Source organism: Capsicum annuum, chromosome 11, assembly GCF_002878395.1.
Source record: "Capsicum annuum cultivar UCD-10X-F1 chromosome 11, UCD10Xv1.1, whole genome shotgun sequence".
In the NCBI taxonomy this organism is placed as follows: Eukaryota; Viridiplantae; Streptophyta; class Magnoliopsida; order Solanales; family Solanaceae; genus Capsicum; species Capsicum annuum.
In genome coordinates, this window is record NC_061121.1 from 4,959,869 (window position 1) to 4,984,933 (window position 25,065).

A 25,065-nucleotide genomic window follows, 5' to 3' on the forward strand; every position below is an offset into this window, starting at 1 on the left:
ATATACTTATAACTCATTTGCAGGAGTCTGCAAAAAATCATTATTCCTTCAAAAGAAAATTACTTTTGAGCTAGAACAAGAAATCTGGCATCTAGAGTATAAATTAGAATACAACTTGTTTAAATGAGTAATAAAGAAATTTTAGAAAAGCTAGATGATCTTCTAGATATGCAAAGGCATATAGTCCTCAAAATAAATCTGATAGAAGAAGAAATTAAAGTCCTTAAAGAAAGCTCACTAGCTAAAATAAACAAACTCATTGAAAAAAACCGACTCTTTTAATAAAGAGTTAAGAAAAAGATTTAGAGATGAAATATTTATTTCAAAAATCTCCAACAAAGGTATCTATCAGAAAGGAAGTCTAGATGAAAAAAATTATATCTAAATTTATTGAAAGAAGACAAAGAGAAGAACTTGGAAAAAAAAGAAGAAATTTCAAAAAATTCTAAAGATAAAAATATAGAAGAAGCCTCAACCTCTAAAACCAAAATAGAAGATCTTAAAGAAAATGAATGAACTAGACGAACTAGTCTGTACTCTAGAAGAGCTTGATCTTAATGATCAAAGCTATCGTGTTCTCACAAACCATGGGGATACAGGAGGAACCCAAGGAAACTTTAGAAATTCTAAAGAAGAAGAAAGCTCGTTAGGCGAGTCAGTACCAAGGAGTAACTTCCTATCAAAATCTAAAAAATGGAAGGACTATAATAGTCAATGCCATATAAATTCAAAAGCTAAATTTATGCCAAATAGACTCCCAGTAGGAGATGCTAGATCAGCCCAGTTCCTTGATTTGGACTGTAAAAGAGAACCTGGAGAATTTCTAGATCTATGGGCTAAGAATTTAGAAGTATTCTTTATCCTAGGTAAAGGAAGCAACTATACTGATGAAGAAAAATACTATATAGCCACAAACACCTTCACGGGAAAGGTAGATAATTGGTTTAGAAGAGTATCAGAAGAATCTGAAAAGGTATTCAAAATAGAAGTATTAGATTTAAAGAATCAACTAGAGCAGGAATAGATCACATAGTGAAATACATAGGATTCGAGTTCCTATGAAGCCAAGGAGATATTTCTAAAGAAAAGAAAAAACAAAAATTGCTTGCTGCTGAATGGTTAGAAAAACTTCAAATTTGAAAAATAAAATATATTCAAGAATATACTTGTGAGTTTGAAATATACTACCACCAGCTATATGATAGTAGTAAAAATATGACTCCATATGTTGAAAAATATTATCAAAAACTACCAGGATATTGGATAAACTATTTTAGAGAAGAATATGCTAAAGAAGATCAAACGTATGACTCTTTAGGAAGAAGAATTTCCTTCCTAAACTAAAGACTTAGCCAACTCTGTATGATACATAATATGCAAAGAAAAGCTAAAAGAATTGGTACTCAAATTTACTGTGAAGACACAAAAGCAGCATCTCAATGGGGATGTCATGAAAGAAATTCTTTAAAAAGAAAAAGAAAAAGCAAAGGATTAATAAAAAGAAAAAATATTTCCAAGAAAAATTATGTACCAAGGAAAAAGTACTTTAAAAAGCAAAGAAATTTCAAGAAAAAATCAACTAATAAATGCAAATGCTATAATTGTGGAGAAGAAGGCCAAGAAAGCTATGAATGTAACAAGAAAAGAGTAAAAATATCCAAAATAGATGGAGAAGAAATTGAGTCAGACTTAGAGTCAGTCTTGTCTATTAAAAGTGAAGACTTTTATATAGAACTGTATGAAGAATTCTCATAATCTTGTACTGATTCAGAAGAATAAATCAAGAAATTGAGAACGTAGAAGAAACCACTCAGGTTATAGAAGCTAAAGAAGATCAATGAGAATATGCATTAAAAACAACATTCGATGGAGAATTGCTAAGAAAAATTCAAGGATTAAAATTCAATCTTCGAGCAGAAGATAGTATGTTCAATAGATTACAAAGAACTTTTTCAAGAAATAAAATCTTTTATCATGAGTATCAAGAAATAGAAAAGGCAATTGAAATCACTCAAACTACTGGAAGACATAAGCTTAACCTATTAACAAAGCCTATGATCGACTAAATTTTAAGAAAAATTTCAGAAAGGAATAGAAAAAAGATGAATTATGTTCATCTTGGAGGAATCCAAATAATGGTTAAATCCACTTTTAAAGAAGGAATAGATTGTCCAATAGTAATTAACCTTTCAGATGAAAGATTTATTACTACCAGAGAAGAAAATTTAGGTATTGTTGAAGGAAATTTGGCTTATACCAAATTATTGTTCACCTATATATATATATATATATTATTTTTATTATATTAACTAGACGTCCTAAGATATATGAAACTCCTAAAATATATGGTAGGATAATTAATTAATATTTTTCTTTCTACTAGACTTCTTAAAATATATTTTCTTTCTAATAGACTTCTTAAAATATATGAGACTGCTAAATTATATGGTACGATAATTAATTAATATTTTTCTTTCTACTGTTCAATTAGAAAAATACTCCTAAAATAGGACTCTATTAAGAAAATACTTCTATAAATATTGAGATGTACGTTAAATCAAAGAACAAACCGGTTTGGCTATTGAGAGAATATGATTGATGCTCATCTAACTTGATTCGATTGCATCTCTAGATTGGTGAATGCTTGATTTTCTAACCCTCAACTTCTTCACTGTTTTTGTCAACATAATAGAATTCAACATGTGTGTGTATATATATATCTTCTTTGTTTTCATTCAAAATCATTCTTTAGGGTCAAAATTTTCCGCTTAAACAAGAATTAGTTAGATCAAAATTGAAGCTTTGTGATCACTATTATTCTTTTTTATAGTTTACAGGTCGTAGATGAATGTCGGTTGGCTTTGAAAAATTTCTTGTGTAAAAGTTAGATTTAATTGTATTATTTTGATATCTTTATTATCTTATTGTTTTATTTTCATTTACAGATGCTAGATGAATGTGGGTCGGCTTCGAAATTTTTCTTTAGGTAAAGGTTAGGTTTAATTGTATTATCATAATATCTCTTTTTAGTTTGTTATTTTGTGGTAGTTTACAGTTCGTAGATGAATCTCTATCGACTTTGAGAATTTTTTGTGTGTAAAATTTAAGTTTAATTGTATTATTTTAATATCACATTTATCATATTATTTTATTGCAGTTTACAGGTGATAAATGAATGTTGGTCGGCTTTGAGGAATTTTTTCATGTAAAGGTTAGGTTTAGTCGTATTATTTTGATATCTCTATTATCGTATTATTTTGTTGTTGTTTACAGATGGTAGATGAGTGTCAGACGACTTTGAGAAAATTTTTGTATGTAAAGATTATATTTAATTGTATTATTTTGATATCTCTATCATTGTATTATTTTGTTGCAATTTACAGATGTAGATGAATGTCGATCGACTTTTAAAAATATTTTTGGTAAAGATTAGGTTTAATAAATAAATTCTCCATCTTTACATACTCAAGAGATATTAAATTTAATTATTATATTCATCTTTATTATTTAAACAAATACCCTGTTTAATGTAATGTTTGAACTTATTAAAGTGAGGTATATACGCAAGACGCATACACCTAAACTAGTATAAACTAGTACGATATAATGTAATCATACTATGAACGACAACAACAACATATCCATAACATTCCCTTACAAAAGGGTCTAGGGAGGGTAGAATGTACGCAAACCGTACTTTTACCTTAGAGTTGAGGTAAGGAGGTTGTTTTTTATAGACCCCCGATTCAAAGATAAAAAAATGATCAGGAAAAGACGTAATGAAAGTACAAGAGATATAGACACAATAAACAAAAATAACTGATCATAGTCGCAGAACACTACTACAATATAACAAAATAATACTATAACCGAACTACATGAAATACTAAATAGTACCAGAAGTCGAAGAACAAGAAAGTACAAAGTAGTCCTACAAAGCTAACATGTAAATTCTAAAAAAAGGTACCATAGTCTATAAAGAAGTCATAGTGAAATATTACTACGCACCTTGCAATAGAAAGAGGATTATGACAAAACAATTTAAGAAAAACAAAGAGAATGTTTTGTGATTCATGGCTTCAAAATCAAATTGGAGAAAAGGGAATTAATTTCTTAGTAATATTGGGTGATTATATTAATCAATAAGCTTATATGCTTCCCCTTTTATAATATTCCTCAAGGGAACAATGATAAAACAAATTCATTCATAAATATGTGGACACTTTAATCTTTGAATTTTTCTAACTTTCATTTTCCCATTTTTAAGGCTGGACTTGTAGTCTTTTTGGCTGACATTTTGGGGTCATTTGGTGGAATTTATGCATGAACTTGAGTGTTTTCTTATAGAATAAAAAAATTATTTTACTAGGTAATTTCGTTATGTTGAGGAATTAATTTGAAATAATGATAAAGGAATACACAAACATATGATGTGTGGACCCTTAATTTGCTGTTAGAAAATTCTCATTTTCTTCTGAGCAATTTTCATAAAAATACATTGTTATATGTGCTAATTATTCAACATAACAATTAACTAAAATGTGCGTTTTCTTTCCCTTTAATTTATATTGGAAATACTTGATTTTTGAACTATTTAGAGGAACTCCATTCACTAATTAAATGATTCAACACTTAACAATTTTATAAACTTGTAAAAAAAATCACAAATGGAGGGATCAAAAGTGTGCAATACCATTGAATTGAAGGTTAAACATGCTTATACCAGAAATCACAAGGTACTAAATCAAAATTTACTAATTATTGAAGGACTAAAAGTGCTAATTTCCTTTAATTAACATAAGTATTCCTTATTACTAGCTTAATTATTGAAGGACTAAAAGTGCTAAATACAATTGTCTTTTTAATAGGTCAGGGCTAGTTTTGTGCGCATCTCGATTAAATTCACGGGATATCGATTACCGCTCACCAGCAATAAATATCAGATAATTCCGTTCAAATTAAAATACAATAGTTCAAACAACATTTGTAAATAAGTACAAATATTATATAAAATTCTTAAGATGTGAAGGTTCAACAACTTTCTTGCTCAATAGATATTTTGCTACTCACTCAAGATCCATCAGCTGCAAACATGTAAATAAGAAAGGGTGTAAATAATGGATCTTTAATATAATCTTGGAAAAAATATAAGTTATACAAATTGTTAGTGTAAATATGTTTTAAGTATATATACTCCCTCCATTTCAAAAAGAATGACCTATTTTGATTTGACACAAGTTTAAGAAAATAAAGAAAACTTTTGAATCTTATGGTCTTAAATTAAAGTTATGTCAAATGTACCAAAATGTCCTTTAATCTTGTGGTCCAAAACATGTCATGTTGAAAGTTAAAATTAAAGAATTGTCAAAAAAGAAAATGTGTCATTCTTTTTTAAATAGACTAAAAAAAAAAAGTACATCATTCTTTTTTAAATGGAGGGAGTAATACATCCAGATATATGAACTTGATTTCAGCTAGCAAATCAATACTTCGGTTTTATGTTTTTTTTTTTGTGGGGTATATATTCACTCTGATAAATAAAATAATTTACTTACAACAACAAAGGTGTGTTTTTAGTAGAAGGTGAAGAAATTTCGAGAAGCTCAAAAAAGTAGATTCTCTTTAATGTATTTCTTTGAATAATATTTTTGAGAAAATATACTTAGAAATATTTTGTGAAAATTTGATCAAATATTAATTGCTATTAAAAAGATATTTTTCAAACTGACTATCCAAACAAAGCCGGCTGAAGCATAAAGCTTCTAAGGCTTTAGGCGCTAAAAATTTGAGGGCCTCAATTTCTTAACATGTATATATATTATTTTTTTTTTTTATTGTTTATATAAGTGGTGTTTTTAGTTTAAGTTTACTTTTCAAAATTATTTATTTTTTAAAAAAAAAAGTGTTTTAACTAAGTTAATCCTAATTAAATGTCTTAAATAAAAAAAATAATTCTTTAATGATGTATCATGTATAAAAATAAGAATAATTCAGGAAACATAAGATAATTCCTTTTTGAAATTTCAAAATATCACTTATGAAATAAAATGAAACAGCTACAACAACTACTTATCTAAGAACGGAGAAAGTACTCAATATGTCTTAATTATGTGTGACATTTAGATCTTAAGGATTAAATGAGTTAATTTTTATATGAATTTTTCATTTTTTTTTTCTAGAAGTATTTTAAATTGTAATTATTATGGGATAGAGAAAGTATTTAAAATTTTGTATATGAAAAACTAAAAAAATAGACTTCAAATGATATTCTATACAATATATAATTTTATTTTATTAATAAAATTTTGAGACCTTTCGTTGAAGCTTTGCTTTAGATTCCGATATTTGTTGAGCCGCCCCTATAGCTAAATCAAACTGTTCCTCACCAAAAATATTTTTTTTTTCTCAAAATTTCTTTTGTGAGATTTTTTTTTTTTTTCAAAATAAGCTAAACTCTAAAAGTTTGACCAAAAAGGTTAGTTGTGTGTCTCAAATCGGACAAAGATTACCATCTTATCATATTGTGTATTTGTGTTCTTTGCAATTTAAAATGTGTAATCCTTTCAATCCGATCAAAATTTAATGGATTGTGTATCTCAAATAGAGTAAATTGAGATCGATGAAATAACATATTTTATACAAAAACTTACCGGGTGGTGATATTGAAGGGGGTGCGTAAATACGGGAAGGATAAGTTCCTTTACTCATCACATGAAATCCTTCTCCAATGTTATAGTCATCACCTCGATGACCTAGTTCAAAAAGGATTTAATTTATAAACACACACTTGTTATCTATCTATTCATATACATATCAAGAAATGTGTTCAAGAATCGATCGGTTACCCCTTATCAACGGTTAGAGGATGAGAAAAGAATGATGTCTAGTACTATATAATATAATCATATTATGGACAGCAGCGACAACATATCTAGTGTATTCCTAGATAATGAGATCTGAAGAAAGTAGAATGTATGCAAACCGTACTTTTACTTCAAAGTGAGAAAGGGGATGTTTCCGAATAGAAATCCGGCTCAAGATCAAAAATGACCAGAAAAAAAGACTTAATAGAACTAAAAGAAATATAGACAATAAACGAAGACAACAGATAGTCGCAAAACACTATTACAACATAATAACACTGCACTAAACTATAGAAAACACTAGATAACATTAGAAGTCGAAGAACAAGAAACTATAAAAGTAATCCTACAAATTTAGCAAATATGAAAATATAAAAAAGTTATAGTAAAATAGTAATATACACCTTGCAATCTCCCAAAGGCTATTGAGGATAGAAAGAGAATTATGACAAAACTATTTAAGAAAAACAAAGAGAGGGTTTTGTGATTCATGGCTTCAAAAGAGAGGGGAAAGAAGATCAAATTGGAGAAAAGGGAATTAATTTCTTAATGATATTGGGTGATTATATTAATCAATAAGCTTATATGCTTCAACTTTTATAATATTCCTCAAGGGAACAATGATAAAACAAAGTATAAATAACATAAATATGTGGACACTTTAATGTTTGAATTTTTTTCACTTTCATTTTCCCATTTTTTAAGGCTTGACTTGGAGTCTTTTTGGCTGACATTTTGGGGTCATTTGGTGGAATTTATGCATCAACTTGAGTTGTTTTTATGGAATAAAAAAAATTATTTTACTAGGTAATTTCATTATGTTGAGGAATTAACTCTAACATAATACTAGTTTTAATGATTACATATTTTATGAAATATAATTATATTTGCTTCTAGATACATGTATCTGACGAATGTATCTCGCCTTTCTCGTCTTTCTACTATTCTGAATTTAATTTATTAAGTGTATCTATGCACGGTGCGTAGATACATATTTGTGCATTGTTCAGTCCCTTAATTTACTACGCGCTCTGCAGTGGCGGACGGAGAATTTAGGGACCGTGAGTGCTCGGTAGGTTCGAACACGTATATTGATGTCCGAAATTTTAAGGTTCTACTTAAAAATTAAAGCACCCAGCTAAATCTATCTTCTTGATTTATTGGGTGCTTTTTTAAGCCTTATACCAATTTTTATACATTTTTTTATATAATTATACATAGTCTGCCTCAAATGTAACGAAAATGATCATAGATCCGCCCCAGCTGGCACTTTGCATAGATACATGCTTAGAAAAAAAAAATTAGAAGGAAAGATACATGTATCTATGCATAGATCCGTTTTACCGATCTTATAAAATCAATTTTTATCCTTCCGTTACTAAATAAAAACTATATATTATTAAATATATTGGTTTATTTTCTATCAAGCATAGCAAAATATTATATTTTACACCATAAAAATCACTTAAAAAACGAGGCATATATATATAGTCCTAGACCTAGTCAAGCCAGCCCAATCAATCCTTATTTGGAACTGGTCCTCATAATTGATTTTTATTTATTTATTTATTTATTTATATATAGCAATTACACCACAATTTCTCAGTAGACAATTAAATGACCTTTTTGGGTGAACGTAGAAGCTTATATTATAATAACATCACATGTACAAGAATTTGTCCTTTGGCAGCGACACTTTATAAACACTGATAACAACAGTAATTGCCTTTTGGAGCTAATATTTACATCCTGATAACTATTAGTAGTATTATTATACAATAGCTGGTTAGTATTAGGCACTCGAATTGTCCGACGTGATAACTCTCCATTTCGATTAGCCCGCAAAATATTCAAAATGGAAGATGGAGGATCCCACATTAACCTAGTGCTACTAGTAATAGATATATTTGCTTTAGCCAATGCATTTGCCATCTTATTCTATTTTCTGTAAATGTGAGTCAGTGGTGGATTGCAAGTACATGAAAAAAAAAATGAATGAAATTGTTTTATAGTAATTATTAATGTAAAATTAGAATACATAAGTGAATAAAAACTAAAAGAACTAGGAGACTGAGGAGGATCGAAGCTATTTTATTTTTCATTAAAGGAATTTGAAGTTTTCAAGTTCAAAAAATTAATTTGTCTTAAATGAACTTTGTTTCGATTGAATTAAATAGAAAAATAAATAAAACGTTGAGGGGAGTACTTCGAATCTAAAATTTGGAGCTATTTAGATAAGATTTGAGTTAGAATGTTCGAAGTTATAGTTGAATTTCATCAAAACTGCATTATAATTATATGAAAATCATTTTAAGTAGTTATGTTATTGTAGTTGTATTAAATTTATATGAGGGTTGTATAAAATGTTTTTCTTAATTCATTATATACATTACTTCATATTTTCTTAACGCAATTTTTATACTCGATATTGTGAACAAAATTCCAAGTGTTGAGTGGCATCCGAAGCCAGATTTTTTTCTTCAAAAATCTAACATAAAATTTATACAAAACTTATAAAATTATTACGAATTTCATACTGTTTTTATATAGTTTTTATACACGAAATTGTGAGCGAAATTACGCCTTGTGCATGATCGTAATAGTGATTTAGTATGTGTTTTGAACAAGAACTCCTGTTATGTTTGGTAAACGAAAATCTCCTACTATGTCTCGTAAATATGCATCTTATTTTGTATATATAAGTTTTTTTACTCTTATAAAGTTGCATATTTAGCTATTGAAATGAGCCGGTCTTTAATTTTTATCTTTAAGTAATCAACTTTACGCCTAGTGGGGAATAATGATACGAAAATATAAACTTATACCTTATGACTTTTTAAAAAAAATTACGGCAAACATAAATTAAACACCAACATAAAATAAGGATGAAATTGCTCGTATTATAAATCCAATTAAGAAAACATTTTTTGAAATAGTATATATACTTAATCCATATGCATTAATAGTATTTCATACACATTGAGACAAAGCATCAAGTAGAGTAGTACATCATGCAGAATACCAAAAAAAAAAAAATACGATAATAATAGTATGATTATAAATGAAACATAAAAATGATACAATTTGACGCACAGAACATCCTGCATTAACAAATCTGAAAACAAACCGCACCCTAAAGAGTGTGATGCGACAACATGTTATTACTTTCACTACCTCGAACCGATAACATATAGGTCACGGCAATAATTTTATTCCCTTAAAATTATATTTTCTTACGTGATAGTATGTGGAATAAGAGAATTCTGTGTTAACAAATGAGAGGATTTAAACCAATATCTGAAGACAAATATAACAATTTAATAATGTTACTTTACATTGATAAAATAGATTTATTTTTTTTTACATGAGATAGTGAATGTGTTACATTCATTAACGGCGCTTGAAACTCTCTATTTATTTAATATTTATAATTTTTTTTCGGCCAGTACTCTATCTCCCATCATTCCCGAAGTTTAAACTCCTTTAATAGGTCGGATTTATCGACTCAAATCTATTCTTTAGATTGTAATTAATGTGGGTGGCGATGGTATGGTTGAAATTTAATCCCTTCGTATATATTGGAAGAATTACTATAAATACCTTAATACTATAGTCGTTTTATGAAAATGAAGTCCATCACTTTTACTGAATTATTAACTAATGCTAATTAAAATTGTACTTGTAATTATCTAATTATAAATAACTTAATTGTATAACTGATTTTTACAGCATATAGTGCCTAAACTGATTAATAGACATTGGTGATTAGAATTGAATAATTATAGTTATTTTACTTGGAGCTAATTGTCCATTGGACATTATTTGGTTTAGTGTGCTTATTCTTGTGAGAAGGATTGAAAAATGACATAAACATACACTTTAATTTATCATATTTACACAAATTTTTGTCCTTAAAAAGTAATTACAAAAATTTCAACTAATTATGTATCTACGTTGGATGTATCGGGAGCTAATTATGCATCTCGACAGACCCATAATCAAAAAAATGTATCAGGAGCTAATTATGTATCTTTATAAAGGAAAAAATTTATTTTCGGTAGATGTATTATGTATCGTGACAGACTCAAAATCGAAAAAAAAATATCGAGAGCTAATTATGTATCTTTACAAAGAAAAAAATGTATTTTCGTTGAATGTATCGGAAGCTAATTATGTATCTCGACAGACCTAAAATTGGAATTTTCACTAATCATCCAAAATGTCAAAATTTTCTATAATTAAGCTCCAAACTATTAAAATTTATGTTGTTTGCCTGGAAGGATATGCCGTAATTTTTTTCTCCAGTCGGGGTCTATTATAAACAATTTTGCTCTACCTCATGTCACACCCCTTTTTCGTACTCCATAAAGATTAATTTTAAGTTTCGAAAGGGTTTTTATTATTAAAGTGACAAAATATTGAAAATTTGTTTCGAAAGAGGACTATTTACATTTTTATTTTAGAGTCGCCACTTGGCATAATTCGGTGTGCCAAGTCACCTTTGGAAATCCTTTTCAAAACGGTTTTGACTCTAAAACTGATCCACGAACAGAGATTCCGGCTAAGGAATTATGTTGACCGAGGGGAAGGTGTTAGGCACCCCTCGATCCCGTGATTTGACCACGGTCGCTTGGTAGAGCGTATCGGCTAATTTTGACACTAAGAATGTATAAACCACATAAACACACAACAATCAAACAAACAAAACACAAACCAAATCAAATCCCAAAAATATAATATTTAGTCCAATTATACAGTTCAAAGTAAAAAAAATGCGAAAACATAAATCCTATTCTAACTTATACTAATCCTAAATTGTGCTTCCATACTCTACCCGATACCTCGGTCTTCATCACGAACGTCCTCCTGGTATAAAATACTTCGGGGCATTCTCCGGTGAATAAATATATACATATGCTTCGGAGCATTCCCCAGCCAAATAGTACAATTGATCCAAAAGTGATAAAACAAAATAATTCAACACACATTTCAAGCATTCATCAATCCAAAGTTCTTAAATTTGCCTACCCCCATCGTTTGCTTAACAATTATCGACTTAGAACATGAGACGATCGAAAATAAAGTCGATGCTTATCCTGAATCAAGCGATTATCAATGAATCAACAGAAACTAATATTTACCAATTTTATCAAGTTTTCAATTCTCAATCTCAAATCCTTTTTAAACCGAAGGTCAATAGATCCTTTAGTTCAAATCACTATTTAGAGCCCAAAACCAACATCAAACATATCCGCTCAACGAAGGTTCAAACAAATTAAGAACATGAATCAATCATATCTCACAACACAATTAATACTCAAAATATTCAACCAACCATAAATAACGACGTTAACCAAAATTCGAGATAATGAAAGAGTAAAGTTAAGAGATGACCTTCAAAGAATCGAGTTCATTGATAATAATATTTAAGAAAGCCCGGACTTGAAGTCCCGAATAGAAAACCTCGACAATGAACTAAGCTTCAACTCGGTATTGCGAACGAACCATGAAGAAGACGAACCCGAAGCCTCAGAAATATAGTAGAAAGACTAAAAAAATGTGGCCTAAGCTCCGGTGAGCTCAGACGAAGGTAGAGAACGACAACTCAAGACGGTTTCCGGCAAACCTTCTTGTTTTCCGACCGGATTCAACTCAGAAATCAAAGAAGAATAGAGAGATTTTAGGGTGTATTCGGACCGTGGTGGATTTTTAGTCAGTAGAAACGAAAAATGACCAAATCAGTCCATCCGGCGACGAGTTGTCGAAAAATGTCAACCCAACGTTCCTCTCGATCTCATCTCTCTCTCTCCCTTCACTACTTTGTTCCTCTCTCTCTATTCGATGTGTGGGTAACCAACTCCGAACAATAACTCACCAGAAGGAGCTTAGCTCAACCGAACATCGTCGGAATCGTTTGAAAATGACTAGAAATAGCCAGCTCCGGCGATCGACGCCCAAAAACAACTGAAATAATCAATTCCGGCGATGGGTTCGCCGGAAAACTCAGAACCCCTGTCTCCCCTTCTCGATCTACTATCTCTCTCCCTTTGTTACTCTCCCTCACTTTTCGCTACTTCCTTTTTCTATGTGTGTGTGTGCAGATTAGTGTATAAGTGAGAGCTGAGAATTTCTTTTGCGTTTCTTGTTAATGGAAAAATGACCAGCTGTGCGTATGTATGTTGGTGTAAATCCACAGAAAAAAAAAATGAAGAATGTGTGTAGTCTCTGTATGTGATTTTCGTTCTTGGAGAAAATGGACCTTGATGATATGAGTATCTGCCCTTCTCCTTTGTTTGTATAGTATTGTCTATCTTTCTCTCCAATTCTGTTATGGCTTGGATTAAAAAACGTGTAGATGGGGTTAAGGGGTGATGTGGGGTATGGCGTGGTGAGGGTAGGGGTATGGGTGATGTATCTTCTTTTAATTGAAAAGGGTTGTTAGGATGTTAAAAAGAATAAAAGTTTGTTAGGAATTTTATTGAGAGTTATTTTTTATATTTTTGTGGGATGTAATCACGTGGGTGAGGGCATATGGTGAGGTGAGCTAAAAATGGATAAAATGGGTGTTCGGGAGGGAAAAAATTAGGTGTCTACATCATGCCCCCTTTGAATGTAAACACGAAGTGTTTTCAGAGAAAGAAGTAGACAACGAGACAGAATTTTGACCCAACCATTATTCAAAGGAAGAAACAAAAAGAAGAAGGGCAACGAGGTCTTGACTTAGGACATCCTACCTACCCAAGTTATGAAGGAATCAAGTCACGACTATCTCAAAGGGCTAGAAGGAGAGGAGCTATACCGAGTTGGAGTGTCGAGTGAGGTCCCGTTAAGGTTTCGGTACGCGGCTCTGTTATTACATGAGAAATAAACATTACAAGTTAAAACATAAATGAAATTACAGAAATCCTATCTATGCAGCTTCTTTTGGACTCTTGACTTGAGTTTCATCACCCTATTCTTCAGGCGGGCTCCTGACTTGCAATTTCTTCAACTTGTTGCTTGTCTTTCAATTTCTTCACCCTGTTCTCCAGGCGGATTCCTAACTTGCTATTTCATAAGCTTGTTGCTATGCTTTCAATTTCTTTACTCTATTCTGCAGGCGGGCTCCTGACTTGCTATTTTCAATCTGTTTAACTTTTAATTTCTTCACCTTGTTACTTAGTTTTCCATTTATTCTCCTTGTGCTTCGGGCAGGCTCCTAAAATCACATCAAAACTGAAAAGAAGATTATCCCAAACAAAAATTATTATAAAGAGAAATTTCATTTGCCAGGAAAGTAAAGTTCCAAAAACAAGAATTAAATTTTGCCCCAATTTATCATCAGAGGACTTTTGTGAAAGTCACATCATTATAAGAATCAAGGAGAATGACTCGAATAAAAGGTACGTCTTATAGGAATCAAAAGGAATGACTCAACTAAAAAGTACGTCTTATAGGAATCAAGGGGGATGACTCGACTAAAAGGTAAGTCTCTAGGGAATCAAAACTTAAGTTAGGAAGTGCATTATCCAAAAAGCAAAGTTCGAATTACCTAATCAAGGAAGTGCATCTCCTTACCAATGTTTCTTGAATTATCAAAACAAGGAAGTACATCTCCTTACCAATGTCGCTTGAATTACCAAAACAAGGAAGTGTGTCTCCTTACCAATGTCACTTGAATTACTCAAACAAGAAAGTGCGTCTCGTCACAAATATTTCTTAAATTAACCAAAAAAGGAAGTGCATCTCCTTACAAATGTTTTCATGAATTAACTAAACAAGAAAGTGCTTCTCCTTACAAATGTTGCTCGAATTGCCTAAACAAGGAAGTGCGTCTCCTTACAAATGTTGCTTGAATTAACCAAACAAGAAAGTGTTTCTCCTTTACAACACCACTTGAATTACCAAAACAAGGGAGTGCGTATCCTAACAAATGTCTCTTGAATTACTCAAACAAGGAAGTTCGTCTCCTCACAAATGTTTCTTAAATTAACCAAACAAGGAAATGCTTCTCCTTACAAATGTTGCTCGAATTGCCCAAACAAGGAAGTGTGTCTCCTTACAAATGTTGCTTGAATTAACCAAACAAGGAAGTGCTTCTCCTTACAAATATTGCTCGAATTGCCCAAACAAGGAAATGCATCTCCTTACAAATGTTTCTTGATTTAACCAAACAAGGAAGTGTTTCTCCTTACCAACACCGCTTGAATTACCAAAACAAGGAAGTGCGTCTCCTAATAAATGTCTCAAGAATTACTCAAATAAGGAAGTGTTTCTCCTTACAAATGTTTCTTAAATTAACCAAACAAGAAAGTGCATCTCCTTACAAATATTTCATGAATTAACCAAACAAGAAAGTGCGTCTCCTTACAAATGTTGCTCGAATTGCCCAAGCAAGGAAATGCATCTCCTTACAAATGTTGCTTGAATTAACTAAACAAGGAAGTGCGTCTCCTTACAAATGTTGCTTGAATTAACCAAACAAGAAAGTACTTCTCCTTACCAACACCGCTTGAATTACCAAAACAAGGAAGTGCGTCTCCTAAAAAATGTCTCTTGAATTACTCAAACAAGGAAATGCGTTTCCTAAGGGTCAACTAGAATGACTCAACTAGAACATGCGCCTTCTAGGAGTGAAGGTTAAATTTAGGAAGTGCATCACCTAATAAATAAAATCTGGATTACTCAAATAAGGATGTGCATCCCTAGGGGTTAAGTGGAATAACTCGACTAGAAAGTGCGACTTCTAGGAGTGAAGGTTCAATTTAGGAAGTGCATCACCTCTGAATGGACCTGAATCATCCGAAAAAGGAAGTGTGTCTCCTAGAGATATTGAATTATGAGTTTTACTGTGATTTTGATTACCCAACTTGTGCAACAACATTTCCTCTTGCATTTGTAGAAGGGAGAAATAATGGCCTTTGATGTTTAGGCTCTGAAATCCTTGATCCGAATGCAACATGTGTTCCTGTTTCATACAAAGAAAACTTGTGAGTTTAAAAACATGGTGGATGGTTTGTGGCTTTAGGTTTCGCAGCAATCGCTCTTGCCCTAGTCACATTTAACCTTGCTTCCAACCATTAGCATATGTCATTGACTTACTGCATCATTGATCCACACTCAGATTATTAAGAGTGACTCTGAAACAAACACGGTATCTCTGCTTTGCCATGCTCCTCAGATAAACCCTTTGAACCTTGTTATTTCCATGAGTTCTCAGACTTGTCTATTGACCAAATTTTTGTATGCCTTATTTCGGCTCACAATCATGTCTTTTGCATGTGCAGGCCCTTTTGTCTTGCTTTGTGCAATTGAAGAAGTTGGTAGCCAGTTTTGAGATCTTTTCTCACTTGTTATGACACGAACTTGACTCAAAGAAAAGAGAAAAAATGACAATAATTTTATTTGGACAACTGACTAAAGAAAATAAAATAAAAATAAAAAAAAGAAAGAAAAGACAATGAATGTCCCTATTTAAAATAAAGAAATGAAAAATTTATCTAGAAATGACAGTCAACTCTAATGATTATGCCATGCATTTTGGGTTCAAGCTGCCTGATCTTTCCATCCAAACTTTCTACCAATTGTTGTTGAGTTAATGACTCTGAAACTAAGTTACTTGCTTGAACCCATTGCATTCGAAGAGCTCATTTGGCTAGTGTCACATTGAAGGATTTTTGCCAACAAGCCTCTCTCATTTTTCTCTCAACTCACCATCGTCTTATGGTGCCCGTGAGGGTTTTTACCAATAAGACTCTCTCATTTTTATCTGTCTCAACTTACCATCATCTTATGGTGCCCGTGAGGATTTTCACCAATAAGACTCTCATTTATTTCTCTCCTGATTCCTTATGTTGAGAAAGGCAAGTAGTTCTAAAATTCATCATCCTATCCCTTGCATGATTTACCTTAACATCCTCAAAGATTGATCTGAAGGTCTTTCTTTAGTTGTAACTTGGCTTTCGGATAGGGTTCAAAAAAAAGAATGGCATGAGGCCCAAACGACACACGAAGTAGGTGGGGACTTACAACTTTGGAATCGACTCAAACAATGAGGATTAACTCATACCCCAGTTTCTTTTGACTGGGCAATTCTAAATTTTTTATTTGGTTGGACTGATCCTTGAGTAGGGCAGCCTACGTATCTCACCCCCGAAAGAGGAGAATTAGGTCATGCGTAGTTCTGGCAGCTTGTTCTTTTGCTTGATTCTGATTTCTTTTTTTTCCTCCTTTATTGACTTTTTTTTGGACCTTTCGGACTCTATTTTATGTGACACTTTTTCTTTTCTTTCTAGAGACACATTTTTTCTCTTCTTTTTTTTTGAAACTTTTCTGACTCCATTTTCTGCTCGACACTTTTTCTTGAACTTTGCTGACTCTATCTTGATTCCACAAAAGGGGTAAGAAAGAAAATAACACTAACGCTCAAATGGGGTAAACAAAGGATGACACGATGTTTGGATAGCAGAATAAAATGTCTTCATCATATCAATCCTTAAAAATGCAAGTACATATCATCCAATATGAAAATGAGAGATGAAGATCATTTGTGACATCTTTTTAAGCATTAACTTTGACTGAGTCTGTGTGTCACTACTTCTATGCTTTTCTAGCATACAACTCCACTTTTGTTGTACGTTCCTCACATTGAATGACTCATGATTTTGTGGAGCTAATTTTCTTTCTGTTCCTCTTGATAGGATCACGCAGACACTGTTTGACCTGATTAAGACATGTCTTTCTATTAATAACCAAGTTATTCTTGTGATTCTCAAAATAATTGCCTTAATTTTCAAAGAAGGCTTGAACTTGATCACCAAATGCCCCAGCACTCTATCTATTTTCTCAGATGCTCTCGTTTTTTAACTTTAACCCTCTGATTCAATGTTCATGCTTAAACTGGATTTTAAGATCTGACTGAAAATTTTACTAGCATGTCATATCACCAGAGTCAACATAAAATGTACTATGTAAAGAAAACAAACAAACAACACATATTTAAAACACAAACGAAAATGGGACACTTCATTTAGTTAAAACAAAAGATAGAAGGGTTTGAACATAAACGACAAAAGAACAAAACAAAATAGATCTCGAACTACAACCCTAAAATAATTCGAACAATAGAAAATTAAACAAAACAAGCTACCAGACCTCTTCCAAGTAGGGAGAGGAGTGACTTCTCAATTGCTCAGCCTGACATCTTAGCCACTGGTTTGCATATCAGGATGACTAGAGCTTTCCTCACTGTCAACGTTCTGCACCATAATTGATTTATCTTGAATCATCTTTTCAATTTCCCTTTTTAAAGCACGAAAATCTTCAATACTGTGACCCTGAACATCAGAATGATATGCACATCGTACATTAGGATCAAAACTTCTTGAATGTGGATCAAGAGTATACCCAAGGAGAAGACTGATCATTGCTCGCTGTACCAATTTCTGGAATAAACTTGTATACGACTCTCTAATTGGTGTAAAGCTATCCCTCGACATCTGCCTCATTTCATTGTTTGGCTTGGACCAAAAATTTGGCCTAGAAGGGCTTTGGTATGTTTGTGGAGTTAGAGGATAACTCTGAGAAGTTAGATTGTGCCATTGTGGGTAAGATGAGGGTTGGACATGTGGTTGTGTGTTATATACTGGATATGGAAGTGGGGGAATGGAGTATAATGGATTTTGAAAAAGATTCCGTGGAGCTTGGGCATAAACTTAGGTTTGGACCTGTGGGTAATGATGGTGTGGTCCTCTTGCTCATGCCTATTGTCCAACTACAATGGCAGATGCATCTTCCTTATTCTTCTTTCCTCCCACACTTCCCGAACCTTTTTGAATTGCTTGAGTAGTCGCTTTCAATGTTGCAAAACTCACAATGCGACCAGTCTTAATTCCATCCTCTATCATCTCCCTCAGTTTGAGGACCTCAATAAATGGCTTGCCTAATGTAGGTAACAAGTATTGATAATATATTTCATCCTGCGCTTGAATAAACGCCTTCACTATCTTACTTGCTTTCGTTGGCGGTTTCACCCTAACAGTTTGTTCACGCCATCTAATCGCATACTCTCTGAAAGTTTTAGTACTCTTTTTCTTCATATTAGTTAGGGATTTTTCGTCAGGAATCAAATCTACATTGTATTGAAATTGTTGCACGAATTCATTAGTCAGGTCATCCCAGCTATTCCACTTGTCGATGTCTTGGTCAACAAACCATTCTGAACCTAGACCTGAAAGACTCTCACCAAAATATGTCATGAGTAATTCTTCTTTCCCTCCAGGGCCCCTTAGCTAGTTGCAATAGCGTCTCAAATGTGCTATAGGATCGCCATGTCCATCATACTTCTCAAACTTTGGCATTTTAAAACCAAGAGGAAAATGTACACCTGAAAACATGCACAGATCTTTATATGAGACACTTTTGTACCCCCCAAGTCCTTGAAAGTTTTTCATAGTCAGTTTCAAACTTCTCAATTTTCTGGTCATTTCCTCTTGTTCTTCTGTCATAACAGGCCTCTCAGTGTTAAGAGGAAATTCAGGCGGTTGAGGGCAGTCGTAAGGACCAGTCGACTTAAATGTGGGCTCGGGAACATAATGCTGATCACTAAAGATATTCAATACAGGGTCGCTTGTAGAGTGAGGAATCAGAATCGTTGGATTGACATTAAAAGCAGGAGATTCAGACAGGAGTGGGGCTGCAAAAGCATGAATAGTAGGCGGAGCGGAGCATGTGGTAATTTTGTATTGAGGAGTGAGAAAATAAATATTGGAAGTGTTGGATACTGTTGCCCCGGAATAGGTCCTGATGCATGTTGTGGCATGTCGACCAAAATAGGAAATTGTGAATGTGACACTGAGGCAAACTAGAAAGATATTCTATATTATCAGCGGGAAATAGAGGAGGCGGCAACCTATTAGCCCAAGCTCGATGCATTTTTATCATTTGCTGCCTTAATTTCCAAATCTCTTCATTAGCTCCTACATTCTCATTCCCCGAACTCCCTATCTGATTAGTGACAACAAACTCGGTATCCTTGTTGGCCATAGCTTTCTCTGTGACTTGGAGCAAATATGGAGGACCAACCAAAATGCCACAAACCAACCACCTTAAACTAGCTGGACAAAAGATAGCAAATGCGTTAGAGTTCAACAATTTTTCAAAACCTCTTTTTTTTTCTTGAAAAAATCACCAAACCCTAAAAGGGCGCCTACGTATCTCACCACCGAAAGGGGAGAATCAGGTGTGTGTAGTTCGTGAAGTCTTGCCAAAATGGCCAATTAAACTTTGTTCTTCTTTCTTTCTTTTTTCTTGGAACTTTAAGAGGAAAAGAAAATAGCAAATTGTCAAAAAAATTGACGAATTTTTTTTTAAAATTTTCAGCTTTACCATCCCTATACAAAATGAAACCTACGATTATCAAAGAAAAATCTTTTTAGATTTTCAATTTTGCATTCATACGTAAATAAAACTTGAAACTATTAAAGGAAAATCTTTTTGTAGTTTTCTCTTGAAGATGTATATGAAACACCTACTCTAAATGAAGAGTGAATAAAATATTTTATGAATTTTTGAAATAAGATCCCCAAACCCACAATAGGCTGCCTACGTATCTCACTCCCGAGAGAGGAGAATCAGGGGTGCGTAGTTCGTCTAGATTGGACAAATAAAGATTAGACAACCGACTGAACCCTAACCTGAGCGACACGACCACAAACAAAGGCCAAACAACGTTAATAAAATCTTTTTGATTTTTCAAAATGACACTTTACGTAGAACTGACACCAACAACTATGAATAAAAGTCTTTTTGGTTTTTTCGTTATAAAAAATGTACAAAACTTCTACCATTTTTGAAAAAACCTACTATTGTAAAAAAAATAATCTTTTTTGAGTTTTCGAATGGTGAATGCTTACTAAAGAGACAAAGGAAAATCTTTTTGATGAGTTTTTGGATGAGTGCAAAAGGTTAAAAATCTTTTTGAATTTTTAAATTGTGAAAAACAAAAGCCATAAAGAACTCTAAACAAACTACGAATCACTATTTTTTGGGCTCACCATTTCTTTTTCTCTCTTTTTCTCAACACCTTCTTGTCTACACACTTTACTTCTAACACATGTTTTTTCCCAACTCAGTCCGTCAAATGACCACGCTACCCTCAAAGATGCAACATTTAGCATGTATGGATGCTTTAGAAGTGAGTCTCCTACAAAGGACCAAGTGGGCCACTCTAGATCTCATTATGATGCATATAAGCATGACCTAAAGGCTGACCTATGATGGGTTTCACTAACAAGGCTATTCGGGGGAGCGTATGGTCGATAGTGGTTGCAACAGCTTTCCACCTACTCCATACAACCCAATGGCTCCCCCTCCTAAAATAAGGGTGACTCAACTACAGGTCGTGTACACACGTGTACTACGAACTTGTTGCAGAAAGAATGACTCGGGTTATGCACATGATGCCAGATATATAGCGATAACACATAAAGTAAGAACTATAAACAAAGAGCACGTAGGCACTCAACGATGATAAGCAATAACACAAAACAACAAAAACAAAATGTCTATAAATCTATAGTGCCAAACTAAGCCGATACAACTCCAAAATAAGCTCGAATTCTGAAAAAATCCCCAGCAGAGTCGCCAGAGCTGTCACACCTCTTTTTTGTACTCCAAAAAAATTAATTTTAAGTTTCGAAAGGGTTTTTATTATTAAAGTGACAAAATATTGAAAATTTGTTTCGAAAGAGTACTATTTACATTTTTATTTCAGAGTCTCCACTTGGCATAATCAGGTGTGCCAAGTCACCTTTGGAAATCCTTTTCAAAACGGTTTTGACTCTAAAACTGATCCGCGAACAGAGATTTCGGCTAAGGAATCCTGTTGACCGAGGGGAAGGTGTTAGGCACCCCTCAATCCCATGGTTTGACCACAGTCGCTTGGTAGAACGTATCGGCTAATTTTGACACTAAGAATGTATAAACCACATAAACACACAACAATCAAACAAACAAAACACAAACCAAATCAAATCCCAAAAATATAATGTTCAGTCCAATTATACAATTCAAAGTAAAAAAATGCGAAAATATAAATTCTATTCTAACCTATACTAATCCTAAACTGTCCTTCCATGCTCTACCTGATGCCTCAGGCCTTCATCACGAACGTCCTCCGGGTACAAAATACTTCGGGGCATTCCCCGGTGAATAAATATATACATATGCTTCGGGGTATTCCCTGGCCAAATAGTACAATTGATCCAAAAGTGATAAAACAGAACAATTCAACACACATTTCAAGCATTCATCAATCCAAAGTTCTTAAATTTGCCTACCCCCACCGTTTGCTTAACAATTATCGACTTAGAATATGAGACGATCGAAAACAAAGTCGATGCTTATCCTAAATCAAGTGATTATCAATGAATCAACATAAACTAATATTCATCAATTTTATCAATTTTTCAATTCTCAATCTCAAATCCTTTTTAAACCGAAGGTCAATAGATCCTTTAGTTCAAATCACTATTCAGAGCCCAAAACCAACATCAAATATATCCGCTCAATGAAAGTTCAAACAAATTAAGAACATGAATCAGTCATATCTCACAACACAATTAATACTCAAAATATTCAACCAACCATAAATAACGACGTTAACCCAAATTCAAGATAATGAAAGAGTAGAGTTAAGTGATGGACCTTCAAAGAATCGAGTTTGTTGATAATAATATTTAAGAAATCCCGGACTTGGAGTCCGGAATAGAACACCTCGACAATGAACTAAGCTCCAACTCGGTATTGCGAACGAACCGTGAAGAAGACGAACCCAAAGTCTCAGAAATATAGTAGAAAGACTAAAAAAACGTGGCCTGAGCTCCGGTGAGCTCAGACGAAGGCAGAGAACGACAACTCAAGATGGTTTCCGGCAAACCTTCTTGTTTTCCGACCGGATCCAACTCAGAAATCAAAGAAGAATAGAGAGATTTTAGGGTGTATTCGGACCGTGGTGAATTTTTAGCCAGTAGAAATGAAAAATGACCAAATCAGTCCATCGGGCGATGAGTTCGCCGGAAAATGTCAACCCAACGTTCCTCTCCATCTCGTCTCTCTCTCTCCCTTCGCTACTTTGTTCCTCTCTCTCTATTCGATGTATGGGTAACCAAATCTGATCAAGAACTCACCGAAAGGACCTTAGCTCAACCGAACATCGCCGGAATTGTTTGAAAACGACCAGAAATAGCCAGATCTGGCGATCGACGCCCAAAAACAACTGAAATAATCAGTTTCGGCGATGGGTTCGCCGAAAAACTCAGAACCCCTGTCTCCCCTTCTCGATCTACTATCTCTCTCCCTTTGTTACTCTCCTTCACTGTTCGCTACTCCCTTTTTTCTGTGTGTGCTTGCGAATTAGTGTATAAGTGAGAGCTGAGAGTTCCTTTTGCGTTTCTCGTTAATGGAAAAATGACCAGCTGTGCGTATGTATGTTGGTGTGAATCCGCAAAAAAAAAAAAATGAAGACTGTGTGTAGCCTCTGTATGTGATTTTCATTCTTGGAGAAAATGGACCTTGATGATATGAGTATCTGCCCTCCTCCTTTGCTTGTATAGTATTGTCTATCTTCCCCTCCAATTCTGTTATGGCTTGGTGAGGGTAGGGGTATGGGTGATGTGTCTTCTTTTAATTGAAAAGGATTGTTAGGATGTTAAAAAGAATAAAAGTTTGTTAGGGATTTTGTTGAGAATTATTTTTTGTATTTTTATGGGATGTAATCACGTGAGTGAGGGCACATGGTGAAGTGAGCTAAAAATAGATAAACTGGGTGTTCGGGAGGGACAAAATTAGGTGTGTACACCTCACACAAGATAGGAGTAAGGTCTGAATACGCCCCATCTTTTCCCAACCCTATTTTTTGGATCACTGGATATGATTGTGGTATCATTCTATGAGTTATACATATTAACATTTTTGTTGGGGGGTGGGGGGTTTCTTTGTTAAACATAAATAATTGTTAACTGAAATTTGTAATTTGTAGTTGGACTAAAGAAAATAGGATTAATTAAAATGTGTGTTATGTTAAGCACCTTTATCTTCGATTAACTAAAATGTGTGTTTTCGGGCCCTTTAATTTATATTGGAAATACTTGATTTTTGAACTATTTAGAGGAACACCATTCGCTAATTTAATGATTCAAGACTTAATAATTTGCTAAACTTGTTAAAAATCAGAAATGGAGGGATCAAAAGTGTGCAATACCATTGAATTGACGGTTAAACATGCTTATACCAGAAATCACAAGGCCCTAAATTAAAATTTACCAATTATTGAAGGACTAAAAGTGCTAAATTCCCAATAAGCAATTCTAGAATATCCAAGATACAATTGTTTTTTTTTTTCTATAATCGTGGTGTCCAGACAGGGCCAGTTTTTATATACCTCGATTAAATTTATGAAAAATTTATCACCTCTCACCAGCAACAGATATCAGGTAACTCTATCAAATACAATTGTCCAACAACATTTTAATTAAACATAAATATAATTAAAATTCTTGAGATCTAAGGGCTTATCAAAATTCTTGCTCAATAGAAATTTGTTACTCAATCTCAGCTCATGCTCCATTATCTGCAAACAAATAAAGAAGAAATGAATTTTTAATCTAGAAAAAACATAAGTTATACAAATTGTTAGTGTAAATAATTTTTAGATACAATTTGTTAGAATTTTTCTCCTGATTTTCTTATTAAATGTGAGTATTAATTTTCTATAGAAGAAAAATAAAAATAGTACCATAATTATTTTTATTTTTCTTAAAAGAAAAAAATATAAAACTCTTTCATATTTGGCAAACTACTTTTTTTTAAGGAAAGATTTTGGACCTTTATAAAAAAAAAAAAAGACCCCTCTTCTCATGTCATAACACAATAATGTCCACAATGTAGTTATTTAACAGTCTTGTTTAGAGAGAGATTTTCTCTCAAATAGTTTTATGCTTTTTGATTTAGTCGAATCATATCAATAATATTATGTTTTAGTGTGATTTTTTACTTGTCATCTGATTTATCGTCTTCAAGGTTTGTAATTATTAAGCTTCCGCACGACACACTCTCTATTTCGAACCCAACATAATTCATATACAAACATGTAAACTAGAGTTCAGCTAGCAAGTAAGCACTTCAACTTTCAGGTCGATTCCGTATTTAAACATCATTTGTTAAT

At 32.9% G+C, this 25,065-nt stretch overlaps 1 long non-coding RNA gene across 1 annotated transcript; it reads right to left on the reverse strand.

The window, feature by feature from the left end:
* Positions 1 to 4,918: 4,918 nt before the first annotated feature.
* LOC124888611 lies at positions 4,919 to 7,484 on the reverse strand. The gene is made up of 3 exons (XR_007047082.1): positions 7,268 to 7,484; positions 6,651 to 6,752; positions 4,919 to 5,084 (listed from the first exon to the last, which is right to left on the reverse strand). It is a non-coding gene; the product is annotated as an uncharacterized LOC124888611 (long non-coding RNA).
* Positions 7,485 to 25,065: the final 17,581 nt, after the last annotated feature.